At 47.3% G+C, this 20,520-nt stretch overlaps 1 protein-coding gene across 3 annotated transcripts in view; it reads right to left on the bottom strand.

Moving 5' to 3' along the window:
* The window catches only part of LOC126188073 (tyrosine-protein kinase transmembrane receptor Ror-like), a 675,128-nt gene that overhangs the window by 55,818 nt on the left and 598,790 nt on the right, over positions 1-20,520 (bottom strand). The gene's annotated exons all lie outside the window — the stretch shown is intronic.

Genomic DNA, 20,520 nt, shown 5'->3' with positions numbered 1-20,520 from the left:
TAACTGACAAATCTACTGTATATGCAAAGAAGAGATATGTATGTATCGTATTCGTCCACGAGACTCAGAGGGCCATAGACACGGGTTCCCAGGTAGATGCCGTGTTTCTTGACTTCCGCAAGGTGTTCGATACAGTTCCCCACAGTCGTTTAATGAACAAAGTAAGAGCATATGGACTATCAGACCAACTGTGTGATTGGATTGAAGAGTTCCTAGATAACAGAACGCAGCATGTTATTCTCAATGGAGAGAAGTCTTCCGAAGTAAGTGTGATTTCAGGTCTGCCGCAGGGGAGTGTCGTAGGACCGTTGCAATCCACAATAAACGTAAATGACCTTGTGGATGACATCGGAAGTTCACTGAGGCTTTTTGCGGATGCTGCTTTGGTATATGGAAAATTGTACTGAAATGCAGGAGGATCTACAACGAATTGACGCATGGTGCAGGGAATGGCAATTGAATCTCAATGTAGACAAGTGTAATGTGCTGCGAATACATAGATAGAAAGATTCCTCATCATTTAGCTACAATATAGCAGGTCAGCATTTGGAACCAGTTAATTCCATAAATTATCTGGGAGAACGCATTAGGAGTGATTGAAAATGGAATGATCATATAAACTTGATCGTCGGTAAAGCAGATGCCAGACTGAGATTCATTGGAAGAATCCTAAGGAAATGCAATCCGAAAACAAAGGAAGTAGGTTACAGTACGCTTGTTCGCCCATTACTTGAATGCTGCTCAGCAGTGTGGTATCCGTACCAGAAAGGGTTGATACAAGAGATAGAGAAGATCCAACGGAGAGCAGCGCGATTAGTTACAGGATCATTTAGTAATCGCGAAAGCGGTACGGAGATGATAGATAAACTCCAGTGGAAGACTCTGCAGGAGAGACGCTCAGTAGCTCGGTACGGGCTTTTGTCAAAGTTTCGAGAACATACCTTCACTGAGGAGTCAAGCAGCATATTGCTCCCTCCTACGTATATCTCGCGAAGAGACCATGAGGATAAAATCAGAGAGATTAGAGCCCACATAGAGGCATACCGACAATCCTTCTTTCCACGAACAATACGAGACTGCAATAGACGGGAGAACCGATAGAGGTACTCAAGGTACCCTCTGCCACACAACGTCAGGTGGCTTGCAGAGTATGGATGTAGATGTAGATGTAGATATCTATTTAGCATTGGTCACTAGTCATTCACATTGGCGACGATTCGTTCGTCGTCGTCATAATAATGTGTTCAATATCCTAATTAGCTCTCGCTCGCCACTATTATTTAAAGTATATCGTTAAGAAAAGCAAATAGTAAATTTTAAGTAATGAAGTAGTGTGTATAAAAGTAATTTTTCTATTGTGTATGAAAATGTTACGAAAAAGTGGTTGTAGTTCAAGTTACTTCCAGTCTTCTCCGTGTCATTTATTTGCTGTGATTTAATATTCTCATATTGTGACTCACCCACTGTTATGTAAGAGTTGTACTGACAGCACCTGTCCTTACTTGCTTTGAACCAGAATGTTCACAACTGGTGTATGTTTTGATTGTTACAGCATGTTTCACACGTTGCATACGTTTATTTTGACACTTAAGTTTCCTGGTTATTTTACATTGTATATTAAAACGTCGTTTCTTTTGACTAGCAGTCTACTTCAATTTTACTGCTCGATATAACAGTCATGGTAGGTACATTCGTACTTATGTGCTTAGGTTTTACTTAATTCACGTGCCAACTGTATTTTATTTAACTCATTTTCTGTCGTTTCCGTTCCCTTTTGTGTACATGTTCATAAATGTATGATGTCAACTCTGACTACATCTTTGCGCTCTCAGGTTTATGCTCGCAGTACGTGTGATCTTTGTCACTTTCCCGTCATTTGCGTTTATTCGACCACGCAGGTTAGAACGTAGTTTTCATCATGTCAAGTGTTGGCCACTTCTTAACATGTGGTGATATACACTCCTGGAAATAGAAAAAAGAACACATTGACACCGGTGTGTCAGACCCACCATACTTGCTCCGGACACTGCGAGAGGGCTGTACAAGCAATGATCACACGCACGGCACAGCGGACACACCAGGAACCGCGGTGTTGGCCGTCGAATGGCGCTAGCTGCGCAGCATTTGTGCACCGCCGCCGTCAGTGTCAGCCAGTTTGCCGTGGCATACGGAGCTCCATCGCAGTCTTTAACACTGGTAGCATGCCGCGACAGCGTGGACGTGAACCGTATGTGCAGTTGACGGACTTTGAGCGAGGGCGTATAGTGGGCATGCGGGAGGCCGGGTGGACGTACCGCCGAATTGCTCAACACGTGGGGCGTGAGGTCTCCACAGTACATCGATGTTGTCGCCAGTGGTCGGCGGAAGGTGCACGTGCCCGTCGACCTGGGACCGGACCGCAGCGACGCACGGATGCACGCCAAGACCGTAGGATCCTACGCAGTGCCGTAGGGGACCGCACCGCCACTTCCCAGCAAATTAGGGACACTGTTGCTCCTGGGGTATCGGCGAGGACCATGAAGCTGGGCTACGGTCCCGCACACCGTTAGGCCGTCTTCCGCTCACGCCCCAACTTCGTGCAGCCCGCCTCCAGTGGTGTCGCGACAGGCGTGAATGGAGGGACGAATGGAGACGTGTCGTCTTCAGCGATGAGAGTCGCTTCTGCCTTGGTGCCAATGATGGTCGTATGCGTGTTTGGCGCCGTGCAGGTGAGCGCCACAATCAGGACTGCATACGACCGAGGCACACAGGGCCAACACCCGGCATCATGGTGTGGGGAGCGATCTCCTACACTGGCCGTACACCACTGGTGATCGTCGAGGGGACACTGAATAGTGCACGGTACATCCAAACCGTCATCGAACCCATCGTTCTACCATTCCTAGACCGGCAAGGGAACTTGCTGTTCCAACAGGACAATGCACGTCCGCATGTATCCCGTGCCACCCAACGTGCTCTAGAAGGTGTAAGTCAACTACCATGGCCAGCAAGATCTCCGGATCTGTCCCCCATTGAGCATGTTTGGGACAGGATGAAGCGTCGTCTCACGCGGTCTGCACGTCCAGCACGAACGCTGGTCCAACTGAGGCGCCAGGTGGAAATGGCATGGCAAGCCGTTCCACAGGACTGCATCCAGCATCTCTACGATCGTCTCCATGGGAGAATAGCAGCCTGCATTGCTGCGAAAGGTGGATATACACTGTACTAGTGCCGACATTGTGCATGCTCTGTGGCCTGTGTCTATGTGCCTGTGGTTCTGTCAGTGTGATCATGTGATGTATCTGACCCCAGGAATGTGTCAATAAAGTTTCCCCTTCCTGGGACAATGAATTCACGGTGTTCTTATTTCAATTTCCAGGAGTGTATTTTCGGAAAAATGGACGAATTTCTACATCTTCATCTACCTACATATTCCGTAAGCCAACGTACGGTGCGTGGCGGAGGGTACCCTGTACCACAACTAGTCGGTTCGTTTCCTGTTCCACTCGCAGACAGAGCGAGGAAAAAATAACTGTCTGTATACCTCCGTGTGAGCCCTAATTTCTCGTATCTTATCTTCGTGGTCCCAACGCGAAAGATATGCTGCAGTTAGCTTCATATGCCGGTTCTCTAAACTTTCCCAGTAGTGTTCTTCAAAATTAATGTCTTCTTACCTCCAGCGATTGCCACCTGAGCTCCCGAAGCATGCTGATCGAACCTACCACTAAAAAATGTAGCCGCTTGCCTCTGAGCTGCTTCGATGTCTTCTTCGAATCCGACCTGGTGCGGATCCCAAACATTATAGCAGTAATCAATTACATGTCGCACCAGTGTCCTATGTGCCATCTGCTTTACAGATGAACCACACTTTCCTAAAATTCTGCCAATAAACCGAAGTCGACCATTCACGTTCCCAACCACAATCCTTACATGCTCGTTCCATTTCATATTACTTCACAACGTTACGCCAAGATATTTAGACGACATGACTGTGTTAAGCAGGACACTGCTAATGCTGTATCCAAACATTACGGGTGTTTTTTTTTTTCTACTCATCCGATTTAACCTACATTTTTCTACATTAAGGCCAGCTGCCATTCATCACATCAACTAGAAATTTTGTCTAGATCATCTTGTATCAAACGACAGCACACCTTCCTGCGCACCACAGCATCGTCAGCAAACAACGGCAGATTGCTGCCGGCCCTGTCTGTCAGATCATTTATGTATATGGAAAATAGCAACGGTCCTATCACACTTCCCTGTGGCACTCCTGATGTTACCCCTGTCTCCGATGAACACTCGCCGTCTTCGAACCAGTCACATATCTGGGAGCCTATTCCGTACGTACGTAGCCTCGTTAACAGTCTGCTGCGGGATACCGTGTCGAATGCTTTTCGGAAATCTAGAAATAATGAATCAGCCTGTTGCCCTTAATCCACATGTTGTTGATTTTATAATGTTCGGTACCATGTTGCCTTACATGACAACTACATGTTGTTAGTTGGTACCATTGCCCTACATAAGTAATTTTACAATCTTTTTTTTTCTTTGTGGTCTAATGTATAAACTATGAGTATACTTGTGTGTGTGTTTATGTGTTTGTATGTGTGTGTGGGGGGGGGGGGGAGGGGGGGGGGGGCGGTGACTGATTGCTTCCAGATCACCTGATGCTGACATACTCACAAACTGCTGAAATTGCACTCGTGTACGAACAATAAAGATTTTTGGTACAGCCTAAGCGCAATGACAACTTTCAGTTTCAACCATTGAAAAGATTAAATATAATTTCAAAATACTATCTTTTATCATTTTTAAGTATTGGACTGTAACTTACCGTCACTGAAAGATAAAAATTGTAACTGACAAAACCTTCACTGTCACGCCTTGCACTGTTGCGTGGACAATGAATCGTATTTCCAGAAAAGAAACAAAGGTTTTATTTTCTAATGCAGCCTGATAAACAAAATAAGATAAGGCAGTTGCTCGCGAAGTGATTTCTTCCAGGAAAATGCAGCTAACTACTTCACAATCTTGCAAACTGCAGACAGAGTAGAGCAGAGTTATCCGTTTCTAGGTAAGAATCTACTGTAGGGTCTAAACGAACTTTTCGAGACGAAATTAGAAACGTTATACATTAACAAAAATTCATCTAAATTCAGGAGGTGCATTTTACAACACGACATAGTTTTTTGTTACGCAACATTTAACTACTGTTTGTAACTGTTTCCTGATAAAGACATTCTGAGCATTATTGGTGATTATGCTTTATATTCAGCTTCATTTATAAAGAACCAGACGCAAGTTAGTTTAACCAGTATCACATACATCAAAAGTAATTTGCACAATTGTATTCGTGTTTAAAGGTAGGGTCGGAAAGGCGATCAAATGGTTCAAATGGCTCTGAGCACTATGGGACTTAACAGAAAGGCGATCGTAGATCAGAATCAGTAATCGCAATCTTAAAAAGTACTTGATTTCGCATTGCTAGCGAGAAGTTTTGTCATACACAGTTACCATTTAACAAGTTTCAATCTTCATATCGGGACCAGCGGGGATACAATACAAAGCACGTTGTTCTGCCGTGCAGACATGTACAATTACTGCGGTAACAAGTGAGGTAAATGGGTTCCACGCCTTCAAGTATACAACAATTGCACTGTGTGCCGTGTTGGACGCCACGGCAATTTCCCAGGCGCCAGAGAAAATGGTGAGTGGTGTGTTCCGCTGCAGTCGCTAGAGGACGGACGGTATGGTCACGTGAGTGCAGCGAGCGACGCCGCAACCGAGCTGGAGGGGTGGACGAGCGGTGAATTGTCACCACTTGTAAACAACTTCTTGGACAGAAACTTGTAGGCGCTATACAATTACAAAAAGACATCAGTCGCCTAGAACTTAGAACTAATTAAACCTAACCAACCTAAGGACATCACACACACCCATGCCCGAGGCAGGATTCAAAGCTGCTGCCGCAGCGGTCGCTTGGTTCCAGACTGTAGCGCCTAGAACCGCACGGCCACTCCGGCCGGCTGTATATAATTACACCGATGGAAGAAAATAGCAGTGCCGAGAAGGAGTTGTGCGACATAAACGAAAGTTGGTAGGTGTGTTTCTACATTTGAAAGACGATTTGTACTCAAGTTTCGCGTTAGTCCCTTAAGAAAGCGCTAGTATCGCCACTGTGAGTATGCAGATCTGATTTGCATTAAATACACGCTGTAACGGTCGTGAGACTTAGTTACGTGTGAAATTGGATGTGGCGTGGTGAGTTTGTCAAAAATGCCTTTAAGTCCTTCTGCGATATTCCAGAAGGACTTGGAATATAGCCACTGTACTTGACTTCTGGCAGCGGTGGTCACAAGAATGTACGGTCGCAAGAAGACCAGACTCCAGACGGTCACGTGGCACTACCGAGAGGAAATAAATTGCGTTCGGCCAATGGCTCTGGCGCACCGTACTCCATCTGCAGCTGCAATTTCAGCAGCAGTTGGCACTACAGTGCCACAGTGAACTGTTATAAATCGGTTACTTCAAGCCAGACGCCATGTAGTATACATTACACTGACCCCAAACCATCGCCAATTACGACTTCAGTGATGTCAAGCAAGAACTCATTGGAGGGCAGGGTGGAGATCTGCTGTGCGTTCTGATGGAAACTGGTTTTGCCTCGGTACCAGGGATGGCTGTATGTTGGTTAGGAAGAGGCCAGATGAGGATCAGTAATCAATCTGTCTGCGTGGTAAACTACTCCTGGAGTTATATGGTCTTGGGTGCGATATGACAACAGGAGCACTATCGTGGCTATCCCACCCACCCTGACTGCAAATTTCATGATGATGATGATGATGTGATTCTTGAGTTTCTCCCGGCGTATTTGATAATCAAAATATCCACGGGTGTGCTGCCGGTCTATAGTGTCCAACGGGGACAATATTTCGGCGATCATACATGTCGCCATCATCGGGTGAACTGACGGACTGAGCTCCTGTGACCGTGCCGGCACGGAGATCCGGGAGAACTGGGTTCGGTCGCGGCGGCGGCCGATTTAAATACCCTCCGCCCGCGGCGCGCTCCCTCCGCCGTCCGCGCCCCGCGCCACGGTCGCGCGGTGAAACAGATTGCGACGGCGTCTGAGATGACGTAGGAGTGATGGCTCTGTCCGCCGTGGTCGTCACAACTATACGTTTGCTCGATTTAATCTTGATTAACCCAATCGCTGGTTCCCAAGCCTTGCTAAGATTATAGCCACAGCCACGGTTTATGAGGTCGTCATTGGTGCGAATTTCGATGGCCTCTCTAACAACGCTGTCCCAGTATCTCGACGTCTGGGACAGCGTTGTTAGAGAGGCCATCGAAATTCGCACCAATGACGACCTCATAAACCGTGACTGTGGCTATAATCTTAGCAAGGCTTGGGAACCAGCGATTGGGTTAATCAAGAGTAAATCGAGCAAACGTATAGTTGTGACCACCGCGGCGGACAGAGCCCTCACTCCTACGTCATCTCAGACGCCGTCGCAATCTGTTCCACCGCGCGACCGTGGCGCGGGGCGCGGACGGCGGAGGGAGCGCGCCGCGGGCGGAGGGTATTTAAATCGGCCGCCGCCGCGACCGAACCCAGTTCCCTCTGAGCAGCCATACCGTACGGATCTCCGTGCCGGCACGTTCACAGGAGCTCAGTCCGTCAGTTCACCTGATGATGGCGACAAGTATGATCGCCGAAATATTGTGCCCGTTGGACACTATAGACCGGCAGCACACCCGTGGATATTTTGATGATGATGATGTTTGGTTTGTGGGGCGCTCAACTGCGCAGTCATCAAAGCCCGTACGAAGTCCCAGTTTTGACACAGTCCAATATTGCCACTGTCACGAATGATGATAATGAAATGATGAGGACAAACACCCAGTCCCCGGGCAGAGAAAATCCCCAACCGGGCCGGGAATCGAACCCGGGATCCCGTGATCCAGGGGCAATAGCGCTAGCCACGAGTTGCGGACCGCAGGTTTCAGTCTGGTGATTCAACCTGCTGCACTGCCATTCATGAACAGCGTTCCAGGTCGTGTAATGGGATAACGCTCCTCCGCATACCGATGTTGTAACGCAGCATGCTCTATGGTGTGTCTACATGTTTCCATGGTCTGCTCTATCACCAGACCTGTCTCCTGTTGAGCACATAGGGGATGTCATCGGACGACAGTTCCAGCGTCACCCACAAACAGCGTTAAGCATTCCTGTATTGACCGACCAAGCGCAAGAGGCATGGAACGCCAACTCACAAAGTGACATTACGTACAACGTAATACATGCACGTTTGCATGCTTGCGTTCAATCTGTTGCCGGTTATGCAGGTTTTTAATGTACCAACTTTTCATATTTGCAACGGCTTATCTCACGCTTAAAGTAATCGGTGACCTTGCTATGTCAATTATTTCCGTATGTTACCTAGACAAACGCATTCCCGAAATTTCTTTACTCTACATTAATTATTTGTTGGTGTTGCGATCTTTCTGCGTCAGTGTAGTTGTTTGTTATTTGTGGCATGCGGAGCGTACGTCAGTGAGCTGTGAGGCAGAGCAGGCATAACTGTGTAATTACTGTAGCTCGGATCTCCATGCAAATGAATATTACGTACATGTTTGCATGTTTCAACGATTTGGAGAGTGAATGCATATTTCTACGATTTCAGAGACATAACTGCACAAATTTAGACATATGCTATGGATATTATACCCGCTTTTTGGTTTCGTGCGTATATGGCAGTAGCTTGCATAACAGCACCTTTTACTCATGGTTTTTCATATGAATTACGCCAAAAGTGCAGAACATGAGTGACTTTGCGAATTTTCTTACGGTCTGTATACTTCATAGTAAGCTCAAGCGCACTAATTCGGCTCGGTGGATGTCAAAAGATGTCAATATAGATGGCGTGCGAAACTTCTCAAAGGCTGCCTTAGGAGAGGAAAATTTTCTTCATACAACAGTGCAGCCATAAGAGTACTGCGATCCGCTTTGCCATACATGACGTGCATGTCAGCGTACTCTTCATTGGTGTAACCTCTGGCCATGGTGCCTTCACGTTCGTAAATGACTGAGAGGTCGAGATATTCGATCCCCAACCTTGAGATACCAACGTAATACCGCGGTCTCCAGGGGCTTTTTCACTTTTGGTTCCCAACTCGAATTAATGCGATACCTTGGCAGCGGTTGATTTGCGGACCCATGTTTATTAGAGCTTTTGAGCTACTTTTGGGCTGCGCTTTCCATGTGTGAATTATTGACCGTAACTTCTGAAACACCCTGTCCTAATATAAGTCCCTTGGCCTCTACAAAAATTACTAAGTATTCCTGATAGGAGCAAAAGCAACAAACAGACAGGCAGCCTTGAAACATGCCGCTGCACAATTGTAACTACTGTTCCTACTCTTACCAGGTCCTCGTTCCTTCCTAGTATTAAATGATTTAAATAAATCTGTCCTTCGGTGTTACTTTTGAATTCGGAAATTGAAACTGACTTTTTCATCAAAAATAAAATATTTAGTGCTGCGGATCTTAATTACTGTCTTCTTGGCTGAAAAAGAGTAAATTACACTCCTGGAAATTGAAATAAGAACACCGTGAATTCATTATCCCAGGAAGGGGAAACTTTATTGACACATTCCTGGGGTCAGATACATCACATGATCACACTGACAGAACCACAGGCACATAGACACAGGCAACAGAGCATGCACAATGTCGGCACTAGTACAGTGTATATCCACCTTTCGCAGCAATGCAGGCTGCTATTCTCCCATGGAGACGATCGTAGAGATGCTGGATGTAGTCCTGTGGAACGGCTTGCCATGCCATTTCCACCTGCCGCCTCAGTTGGACCAGCGTTCGTGCTGGACGTGCAGACCGCGTGAGACGACGCTTCATCCAGTCCCAAACATGCTCAATGGGGGACAGATCCGGAGATCTTGCTGGCCAGGGTAGTTGACTTACACCTTCTAGAGCACGTTGGGTGGCACGGGATACATGCGGACGTGCATTGACCTGTTGGAACAGCAAGTTCCCTTGCCGGTCTAGGAATGGTAGAACGATGGGTTCGATGACGGTTTGGATGTACCGTGCACTATTCAGTGTCCCCTCGACGATCACCAGTGGTGTACGGCCAGTGTAGGAGATCGCTCCCCACACCATGACGCCGGGTGTTGGCCCTGTGTGTCGCTCACCTGCACGGCGCCAAACACGCATACGACCATCATTGGCACCAAGGCAGAAGCGACTCTCATCGCTGAAGACGACACGTCTCCATTCGTCCCTCCATTCACGCCTGTCGCGACACCACTGGAGGCGGGCTGCACGATGTTGGGGCGTGAGCGGAAGACGGCCTAACGGTGTGCGGGACCGTAGCCCAGCTTCATGGAGACGGTTGCGAATGGTCCTCGCCGATACCCCAGGAGCAACAGTGTCCCTAATTTGCTGGGAAGTGGCGGTGCGGTCCCCTACGGCACTGCGTAGGATCCTACGGTCTTGGCGTGCATCCGTGCGTCGCTGCGGTCCGGTCCCAGGTCGACGGGCACGTGCACCTTCCGCCGACCACTGGCGACAACATCGATGTACTGTGGAGACCTCACGCCCCACGTGTTGAGCAATTCGGCGGTACGTCCACCCGGCCTCCCGCATGCCCACTATACGCCCTCGCTCAAAGTCCGTCAACTGCACATACGGTTCACGTCCACGCTGTCGCGGCATGCTACCAGTGTTAAAGACTGCGATGGAGCTCCGTATGCCACGGCAAACTGGCTGACACTGACGGCGGCGGTGCACAAATGCTGCGCAGCTAGCGCCATTCGACGGCCAACACCGCGGTTCCTGGTGTGTCCGCTGTGCCGTGCATGTGATCATTGCTTGTACAGCCCTCTCGCAGTGTCCGGAGCAAGTATGGTGGGTCTGACACACCGGTGTCAATGTGTTTTTTTTCCATTTCCAGGAGTGTATTAATTTTTCAGTAATGCGTGGCTTCTCCGGAGTGCAATCGAGCGCACTCAAGGTTATAGTGAGCAAGATTGAAGGTGAGCGAGCCAACATCCCACCTGAGGTTTCGGGCAGCAGGAGGGCAATCTCTAGGGCGGTTTCAGGTTGTCATGCATACAGACGGTTGACATATCGAGCAACGTTTGTAACCTGGAACGTAAACATGTTATGCAATTAACAAAAGTTGCCCTCTCATGGGGAAATTAATGTGTTTCTTTCAATGCTTTATTGTTTCTCTTACGTATGTTTCCACAAAGATTCGTTGTCCTATGATCGCTCGGTTTTCGTGGGAGTGGGGGGTGGGGATGGGGGGGGGGGATCTGACGTAATGAAACTTTAATTATAACCACCCTCTTGGCGATGTGCGATGCACGAGACAAATTAGGTGACGTACTTCTCGACAGATTTCAACGGGAACGTTTATTGACGGTGCTGGATTAATTCTCTGCACCGGTGCACATGCAAAATCGATAGCCTCACCTAGACCCGCGAGAGACGATTAAACTTCTCTCAACTTCAAAGTCAATAATTAGAAGTGCTGTAACTATCTATCTAGAGTCACGAGATATTCTATGATCCGACCACTAGAACGGAATACCTAACCGCTAAAAGTTTAATACATCGCCTTCATCTGGTTACTAGCAAACTCCAACGGTACTTACCACAAAAAAAGAAAAAAAACAGTTCCAAGAAAAAGGGATTACTACTACATTCCAATTGATATGGAAAAAGAATGAAAGTGACTGTTATTGATTAACGCTTACCTCTTTTTATCAAAAATTCACTCTCACTAATTCGCAACACACACCCCTAGAGATACAGGGAAGTCCTCAATAGAATTCCTCAACCGCACACAGGAGCGCAGTTCTCACCATCTCGTAGGCTTTCCGTGCAGTTCTCCCTATCTCGTAGGCTTTCCGTTAGAAAAAAATAACCTCATTGATCACGAAGAATCACCAACCCCAGTCTTTCGAAATGATAACCACTTTAAAACAGGCACTCAGTCCCAGACTCCGCGATTTCAGGAGAACCAAACCTCTCCGCGAAATAATTTAACGTGTAGACAATCCAGCCAAATCAGAATCAGGAGCAGAATGTGGATGTTAGCGTTGCCCATTTCCTGAACATGCTTGTAGTCCTTCTGTAAGGTGGTTGTGTGACATGACCATTTTCCCCAAACTATGCCGTAACTGATATAAAATGTGAAATAAGAAAAAATTTGAAATCGGAATAAATTAATGCCCACCGATAAATGAAATATGAATCAGTATCAGTGATTGACAGCAGTTATCTATGTAGATTACAACTTCCTGTACTGAACTGCATGTGCATGTAAACAAGAAGGCTCTATGAAAGCATCTTGCACTTGGCTGTAGGCGAGGGTATCCGCTGTGTGTCATAAAACCCTGCAAGGCAAGAGCCCTCACCGGAATCCGTGAAATGGCCAATGGTACGCGCGAACACGTGGAAGAATTCTCTAAGAATGTCAAACTGGAGAGTGCTTTACATTAAGTCGCCTCGGCGCCAGACACTCGAAAATTCATAATGCAGCTCATATGTATGTATGTATAGTCTGCACAGGGACAACGGAGACTTGAAAGTCTCCTCGAGTTTGCTGCCGGACCCTGAAATCACCGTAATCCAATATTTCGGGGATCAAACTGTCCACGATCTTCAGCAGAACGCTGCTGCTGCTGCTATCCCCCGCTGAAAACTGATGCCAAGCCTGCGAATCCTTTATTGTATGATTATATGATAGCGGAACAAACACTGGTAGCAGTTACTTCTGTAAAATATCTGGGAGTATGCGTGCGGAACGATTTGAAGTGGAATGATCATATAAAATTAATTGTTGGTAAGGCGGGTACCAGGTTGAGATTCATTGGGAGAGTCCTTAGAAAATGTAGTCCATCAACAAAAGAGGTGGCTTACAAAACACTCGTTCGACCTATACTTGAGTATTGCTCATCAGTGTGGGATCCGTACCAGATCGGGTTGACGGAGGAGATAGAGAAGATCCAAAGAAGAGCGGCGCGTTTCGTCACAGGGTTATTTGGTAACCGTGATAGCGTTACGGAGATGTTTAACAAACTCAAGTGGCAGACTCTGCAAGAGAGGCGCTCTGCATCGCGGTGTAGCTTGCTCGCCAGGTTTCGAGAGGGTGCGCTTCTGGATGAGGTATCGAATATATTGCTTCCCCCTACTTATACCTCCCGAGGAGATCACGAATGTAAAATTAGAGAGATTAGAGCGCGCACAGAGGCTTTCAGACAGTCGTTCTTCCCGCGAACCATACGCGACTGGAACAGGAAAGGGAGATAATGACAGTGGCACGTAAAGTGCCCTCCGCCACACACCGTTGGGTGGCTTGCGGAGTATAAATGTAGATGTAGATGTAGAAATCGTCGTCATAAGTAGGCCTTCGTACAGTACACGGCGCATGCGCCGCCCACCACAGTTGCTGCCCTCCAAGCGTGGGCTGGTGACACCGCCCTTAGTAAAACACCGGCGGCAACGATATATCGAACTCAAGCTCGGGCTGGCTACACCGCAAAACTGTGTGATTTGATGCCGGCTAGTACAGGCTTCTACGTCATGCTAAGAGGAAAACCATTGGCTCTATTAATACACTTGTCTGACAACCTAACGTCAGTTGCCTCTTTTATAAACAGTTTCAAAAACCGGAAGTGTTGGCAACTATCACAGTCACGTCAAGTTTCACCCCATCTCCCGCGTTAAGAAATGTTCTGCTAGCGCCGATTTTTCCAGCTGTTGCAGCCTCGTATGACGGTGATGTTCCACGCATCTGTCCTGAACTGTGTGAGACGAATGGCCGATGTAAGCCGTACCACAGACACAAAATTTTATATATTCCAGGCTTCCTAATTCCCAAATCATCTTTCACAGTGCCCTAATTTTGGAAGGTGGACGGAACACAATCATAAATGTCAAAATTCCTTAAAACTCTTCTGATCTTAAGCGATATGCACCCGTCACAAGGAATAAAGACCACAGATCTGTGCTTCTCTTCACGTAACTGCGAAGGTGGTACAAATTCCATAGGCCGACGAATCTGCTTCTGAGAGTATCAATTTTCCTTGAAAAGAGCCATCAAATGTGCGAGTTATTGGGTTAAACTGTCCGCGCCGGAAATGGCATATGCTCTGCGTAGCAGAGTCTTACGGGCACGAGTGCTTTGTTATGGTGGACAGAAACTTTTAGCATGCAGATACCAATCGGTGTGTGTCGCCTTTCGGTGAACGCTGTGTCCCAGTGTACTACTTGTTTTTTGTGCAGCACGGCGTCCAAAACCGAAGCCTCCCATCGCTTTCAACCACTATGGTAAATTTAATGTTGGGATGGAGACAGCTGAAATAGTCCAAAAATGTGTTGGGAGCTTCACGCCCATGAGCTCAGACCAAAAAGGTATCACTTACATATCACCACAAGCAAGTTGGTTGAAAAGCTGAAGTCCTCAGTGCCCTATCCTTGAAGTCTTCTATAAATAATTTGGTAGCTATGGGCGATAAAAGACTGCTGACAAGATCTCCGTCATTCTGTTAAAAATTTTTTCCATTACATGAAAAATACGTGGCATCAGCACATGACGACAAAGTTTCAACAACTCTTCATCTAGTTTTTAATTTTTTTAACCCAGGGACTCTTGCAGAGGGGCTCGTGAAAATAGGAAAATGGATTCTCTGAGAAGTAGATTCGTTGGGTTATGGAGTTTGGACCGTCCCCGAAACTGCATGAAGAGGAGCATAGAACTGTGATCTTTATTCCTTATGCTGGGTGCATATCCTTTAACACTGGAAGAATTGTAAGGCATTTTAACATTAAGAGTGTGTTACATCCACCTTCCAAGATCAGGACACTACTCGGCTCTGTGAAAGATCGTTTGGGGCTCAGGAAGCCTGGCATCTAAAAAAGTCCTTTCAGTGTGGGAAGGCTTACATTGCCCGTTCGTTTTGCACATTTCAGGTAAGGTACGTTGAACATCGCCCTCATACGAGACTACAACAGCTAGAAAAATTGGTGGTAGAACATTGCCTAAGTTAGGGACATTGGATGAAATATGATGAGACTATGGTAGTTGCTTCGGGCTTTTGAAACAGTGTTTATAAAGAGGGAATTGAAATTAGGTTGGCTCATAATTTGATTAATAGATTTAATCAATTAATAATTGATTCCTCTAAGGACTTGGAACCCTGTAATGTCTCGCATCAAAACAGAACGTTCTTCGGTGCGGCCAGGCCGAGTGTTTAAAAATAGTAATACACTCCTGGAAATTGAAATAAGAACACCGTGAATTCATTGTCCCAGGAAGGGGAAACTTTATTGACACATTCCTGGGGTCAGATACATCACATGATCACACTGACAGAACCACAGGCACATAGACACAGGCAACAGAGCATGCACAATGTCGGCACTAGTACAGTGTATATCCACCTTTCGCAGCAATGCAGGCTGCTATTCTCCCATGGAGACGATCGTAGAGATGCTGGATGTAGTCCTGTGGAACGGCTTGCCATGCCATTTCCACCTGGCGCCTCAGTTGGACCAGCGTTCGTGCTGGACGTGCAGACCGCGTGAGACGACGCTTCATCCAGTCCCAAACATGCTCAATGGGGGACAGATCCGGAGATCTTGCTGGCCAGGGAAGTTGACTTACACCTTCTAGAGCACGTTGGGTGGCACGGGATACATGCGGACGTGCATTGTCCTGTTGGAACAGCAAGTTCCCTTGCCGGTCTAGGAATGGTAGAACGATGGGTTCGATGACGGTTTGGATGTACCGTGCACTATTCAGTGTCCCCTCGACGATCACCAGTGGTGTACGGCCAGTGTAGGAGATCGCTCCCCACACAATGATGCCGGGTGTTGGCCCTGTGTGCCTCGGTCGTATGCAGTCCTGATTGTGGCGCTCACCTGCACGGCGCCAAACACGCATACGACCATCATTGGCACCAAGGCAGAAGCGACTCTCATCGCTGAAGACGACACGTCTCCATTCGGCCCTCCATTCACGACTGTCGCGACACCACTGGAGGCGGGCTGCACGATGTTGGGGCGTGAGCGGAAGACGGCCTAACGGTGTGCGGGACCGTAGCCCAGCTTCATGGAGACGGTTGCGAATGGTCCTCGCCGATACCCCAGGAGCAACAGTGTCCCTAATTTGCTGGGAAGTGGCGGTGCGGTCCCCTACGGCACTGCGTAGGATCCTACGGTCTTGGCGTGCATCCGTGCGTCTCTGCGGTCCGGTCCCAGGTCGACGGGCACGTGCACCTTCCGCCGACCACTGGCGACAACATCGATGGACTGTGGAGACCTCACGCCCCACGTGTTGAGCAATTCGGCGGTACGTCCACCCGGCCTCCCGCATGCCCACTATACGCCCTCGCTCAAAGTCCGTCAACTGCACATACGGTTCACGTCCACGCTGTCGCGGCATGCTACTAGTGTTAAAGACTGCGATGGAGCTCCGTATGCCGCGGCAAACTGGCTGACACTGACGGCGGCGGTGCACAAATGCTGCGCAGCTAGCGCCATTCGACGGCCAACACCGCGGTTCCTGGTGTGTCCGCTGTGCCGTGCGTGTGATCATTGCTTGTACAGCCCTCTCGCAGTGTCCGGAGCAAGTATGGTGGGTCTGACACACCGGTGTCAATGTGTTCTTTTTTCCATTTCCAGGAGTGTATATCATCGCCGCCGGTGTTCTAGCAGGGGTAGCGCCACCAACCCAGTCCTGTAGGGCAGCAACTGTGGTGGGCGGCCCATGCGCCTGTACGGTACGAAGGCGTATATAGGATGACAGTTTGTACTCTTGGCATCAGTTTTCAGTGGGACTCAGGAGCAGCAACTTTCTGCTGACAATGGTGAACAGTTAGATCGCCGAAATATTGAATCATGTTGCTTTCAGAATGCAGCAGAAAACCCGATGAGGCTTTCAAGACTTACTACGGCGCGAAAGCCTATGACGTGAAGACAACGCAGGCTGTTTTCAACAATCTATGTGTGGTCTCACCGACGTGTGCTGGTTTGTTACAGTGCCGGAAGAACTTCTAATGTGAACGGTATGGCTGGCAGTCAGAATTCGTCGAAATACACGGACGTCTAGGACAAAATTTGAGTGTTGAGTGGGAACCAAAACGCTTAGGGCGACTTTGAAGATTGTGAGACATAGCCACCGCACTCAGGCCCCACAGAACAATAAGCAGTCGTTAACCTAAAGAATCTGTAAGCGGGTTTAAGAAACACGGCTGTGCTTACAGAAGTTCACCCTTTATAGCCGACTCGAAAGTAGAGAGTGGGGGAGTGTAGGACGCAGTTTTAGGATACTAAGTACACTACTGGCCATTAAAATTGCTACATCACGAAGATGACGTGCTAGAGCCGCGAAATTTATCCGACAGGAAGAAGATGCTGTGATATAAATATGGTTAGTATAGCGTCCCCAGTGTTATATTACGAAAAGACTTAAAAAACAGTATTTATAAAGAAGAGACATTTAAAAATTGAATAATATATTTTTATCATGTAGCCGTAAAATAATAATTTCTCCTCAAGTTTAGAATGCAAAGAAATATAACTAAATGATCTAAAGAGACGACAAGATACGCTCTTTTGTTAATTTTTTAGTCGTCTTCACTTCTTCTCTTGTCTTGGTTGTGTATAGACGGACATCTTGCGAGTGCTGGCAAATGTAAGCATTTTTGTATGAGTTAAACAGATAATACATTGATTTATTATTATTGTGCACTTTTAATTTGTAAGAGGTGATTCCGATTTCATGTCCGCCTTCCTTGAATTAACCTGCATTCAAGTAATTTACAGTTCAACAATCGCAGCGGCCGATGCAGCCAACGACGCCATTACGTGGCCATATTTACTTATGAAAAATTAGCGGGAGCGGAAAACTCTCCCGCTATTAACATAATATTAATTTTTCTCCACAGCCGCACGAAGTTGCAGAAATTAAGTAGCTTTAAGATTCTTATTTTCAGTACCATAGCCGAGAGCCAAAGCCAGGACTCCGACTACGTGGCAATGGTTAACGGAGGTAAGAAAAAATACTCTCGCGCGTGTGTGGGCCGCAATTGTAATTAATAACTAAAGATCTTTTGCTTGATAGCGAGCTGACTAGCCGAGGGAATTAATATGAAAAGTTTATTACATTGTTCAGCTTATATACTCATGTTTTAAGATTCAGCGAGTCTAACATTCATTAACGTAACAAATAATTTGAGATTGATATGGTAAAAAGGAGAACTTCAGGACCGCATTTAATCGTAAATCAAAATTAAATGAAATATCATGTTTATTAAGGCCCACCACGTAAGTCGGCAACAATCAAAAAAATAATAATAACAATAATAATATATTGAATTATGACGGCCGACGGACGCGAGTAAGGTACTAAGCATACTACTGGCCATTAAAATTGCTACATCACGAAGATGACGTGTAAGACGCGAAATTTAACCGACAGGAAGAAGATGATGTGATATAAATAAGATTAGCTTTACAGAACATTCACGCAATGTTGGCGACACCTACAACGTGCTGACATGAGGAAAGTTTCCAACCGATTTCTCATACACAAACAGCAGTTGACCGGCGTTGCCTGGGGAAACGTTGTTGTGATGCCTCGTGTAAGGTGGAGAAATGCGTACCATCACGTTTCCGACTTTGATAAAGGTCGGATTGTAGCCTATCGCGATTGCGGTTTATCGTATCGCGACATTTCTGCTCGCGTTGGTCGAGATCCAATGACTGTTACCAGAATATGGAATCAGTGGGTTCAGGAGGGTAATACGGAACGCCGTGCTGGATCCCAACGGCCTCGTATCACTAGCAGTCGAGATGACAGGCATCTTATCCGCATGGCTGTACGGATCGTGCAGCCACGTCTTGATCCCTGAGTCAACAGATGGGGACGTTTGCAAGAAAACAACCATCTGCACGAACAGTTCGACGACGTTAGCAGCAGCATGGGCTATCAGCTCGGAGACCATGGCTACGGTTACCCTTGATGCTGCATCACAGACAGGAGCGCCTGCGATGGTGTACTCGACGACGAACCTGGGTGCAAGAATGGCAAAACGTAATTTTTCCGGAGGAATACAGGTTCTGTCTACAGCATCATGATGGTCGCATCCGTGTTTGGCAACATCGCGGTGAACGCACATTTTAAGCGTGTATTCGTCATCGCCGTACTGGCGTATCACTCGGCATGATGGTATGGGGTGCCATTGGTTACACGTCCCGGTCACCTCTTGTTCGCATTGACGCCACTTTGAACAGTGGACGTTACATTTCAGATGTGTTACGACCCGTGGCTCTACCCTTCATTCGTCCGCCCCAGTAGCTGAGTGGTCAGCGTGACGGATTGCCGTCCTCTGGGCCCGGGTTCGATTCCCGGCTGGGTCGGAGATTTTCTCCGCTCAGGGACTGGGTGTTGTGTTGTGTTCATCATCATTTCATCCCCATCCGGCGTGCAGGTCGCCCCATGTGGCGCCGAATGTAATAAGACCTGCGCCAAGGCGGCCGGACCTGCCCCGCGAGGGGCCTCCCGGCCAATGACGCCAAACGCTCATTTCATTTCCATTACCCTTCATTCGATCTCTGCGAAACCCTACATTTCAGAAGGATAATGCACGACCGCTTGTTGCAGTTCCTGTACGGGCCTTTCTGGATACAGAAAATGTTCGACTGCTGCCCTGGCCAGCACATTCTCCAGATCTCTCACCAATTGAAAACGTCTGGTCAATGGTGGCCAAGCAACTGGCTCGTCACAACACGCCAGTCACTAGTCTTGATGAACTGTGGTATCGTGTTGAAGCTGCATGGGCAGGTGTACCTGTACACGCCATCCAAGCTCTGTTTGACTAGATGCCCAGGCGTATCAAGGCCGTTATTATGGCGAGAGGTGGTTGTTCTGGGTACTGATTTCTCAGGATCTATGCACCCAAATTGCGTGAAAATGTAATCATATGTCAGTTCTAGTATAATATATTTGTCCAATGAATACTCGATTATCATCTGCATTTCTTCTTCGTGTAGCAATTTTAATGGCCAGTAGTGTATTACCGGTTAACCACTGAAATGAGATTAAGGGAGGGAGAGCCTTTTGATACAGCGTCTCATTGGTGTGTACTTTCTCTGTTCCTCATTCAGCCAATCGAAATTACGTCACGCTATAAAACGTGGAGAACCGAGTTTTCCTTGTCGGAAGCAGACTGCAGAAAGTTACTCTCCGTCCAGGCACCATCTCGGGTAGCGCTTGACAGGCAGGCGCCACTTCGGCAGATTTCATCTCAGCAGCGAGTGACTTTCGTTGCCCAAGCTGAAATTAGACGCAAGTTGTTGGTACAGAGCCATTTCAGCTGCCACTGGCAAGTATTGAGAGATTCAGCCACAACTGTGAGGTGGACTGTAGGGAAAATAAAGTTAATCATGAAGACTTTTTTGCAGTTAAAAGTTCATCATGCTTTCAATCCCAGCCGTAGAAG

The sequence above is a fragment of the Schistocerca cancellata genome, chromosome 5, assembly GCF_023864275.1.
Source record: "Schistocerca cancellata isolate TAMUIC-IGC-003103 chromosome 5, iqSchCanc2.1, whole genome shotgun sequence".
Lineage (NCBI taxonomy): Eukaryota > Metazoa > Arthropoda > Insecta > Orthoptera > Acrididae > Schistocerca > Schistocerca cancellata.
Note: the sequence above shows the minus strand (reverse complement) of the source record. Positions and strands in the feature narration are given on the sequence as shown.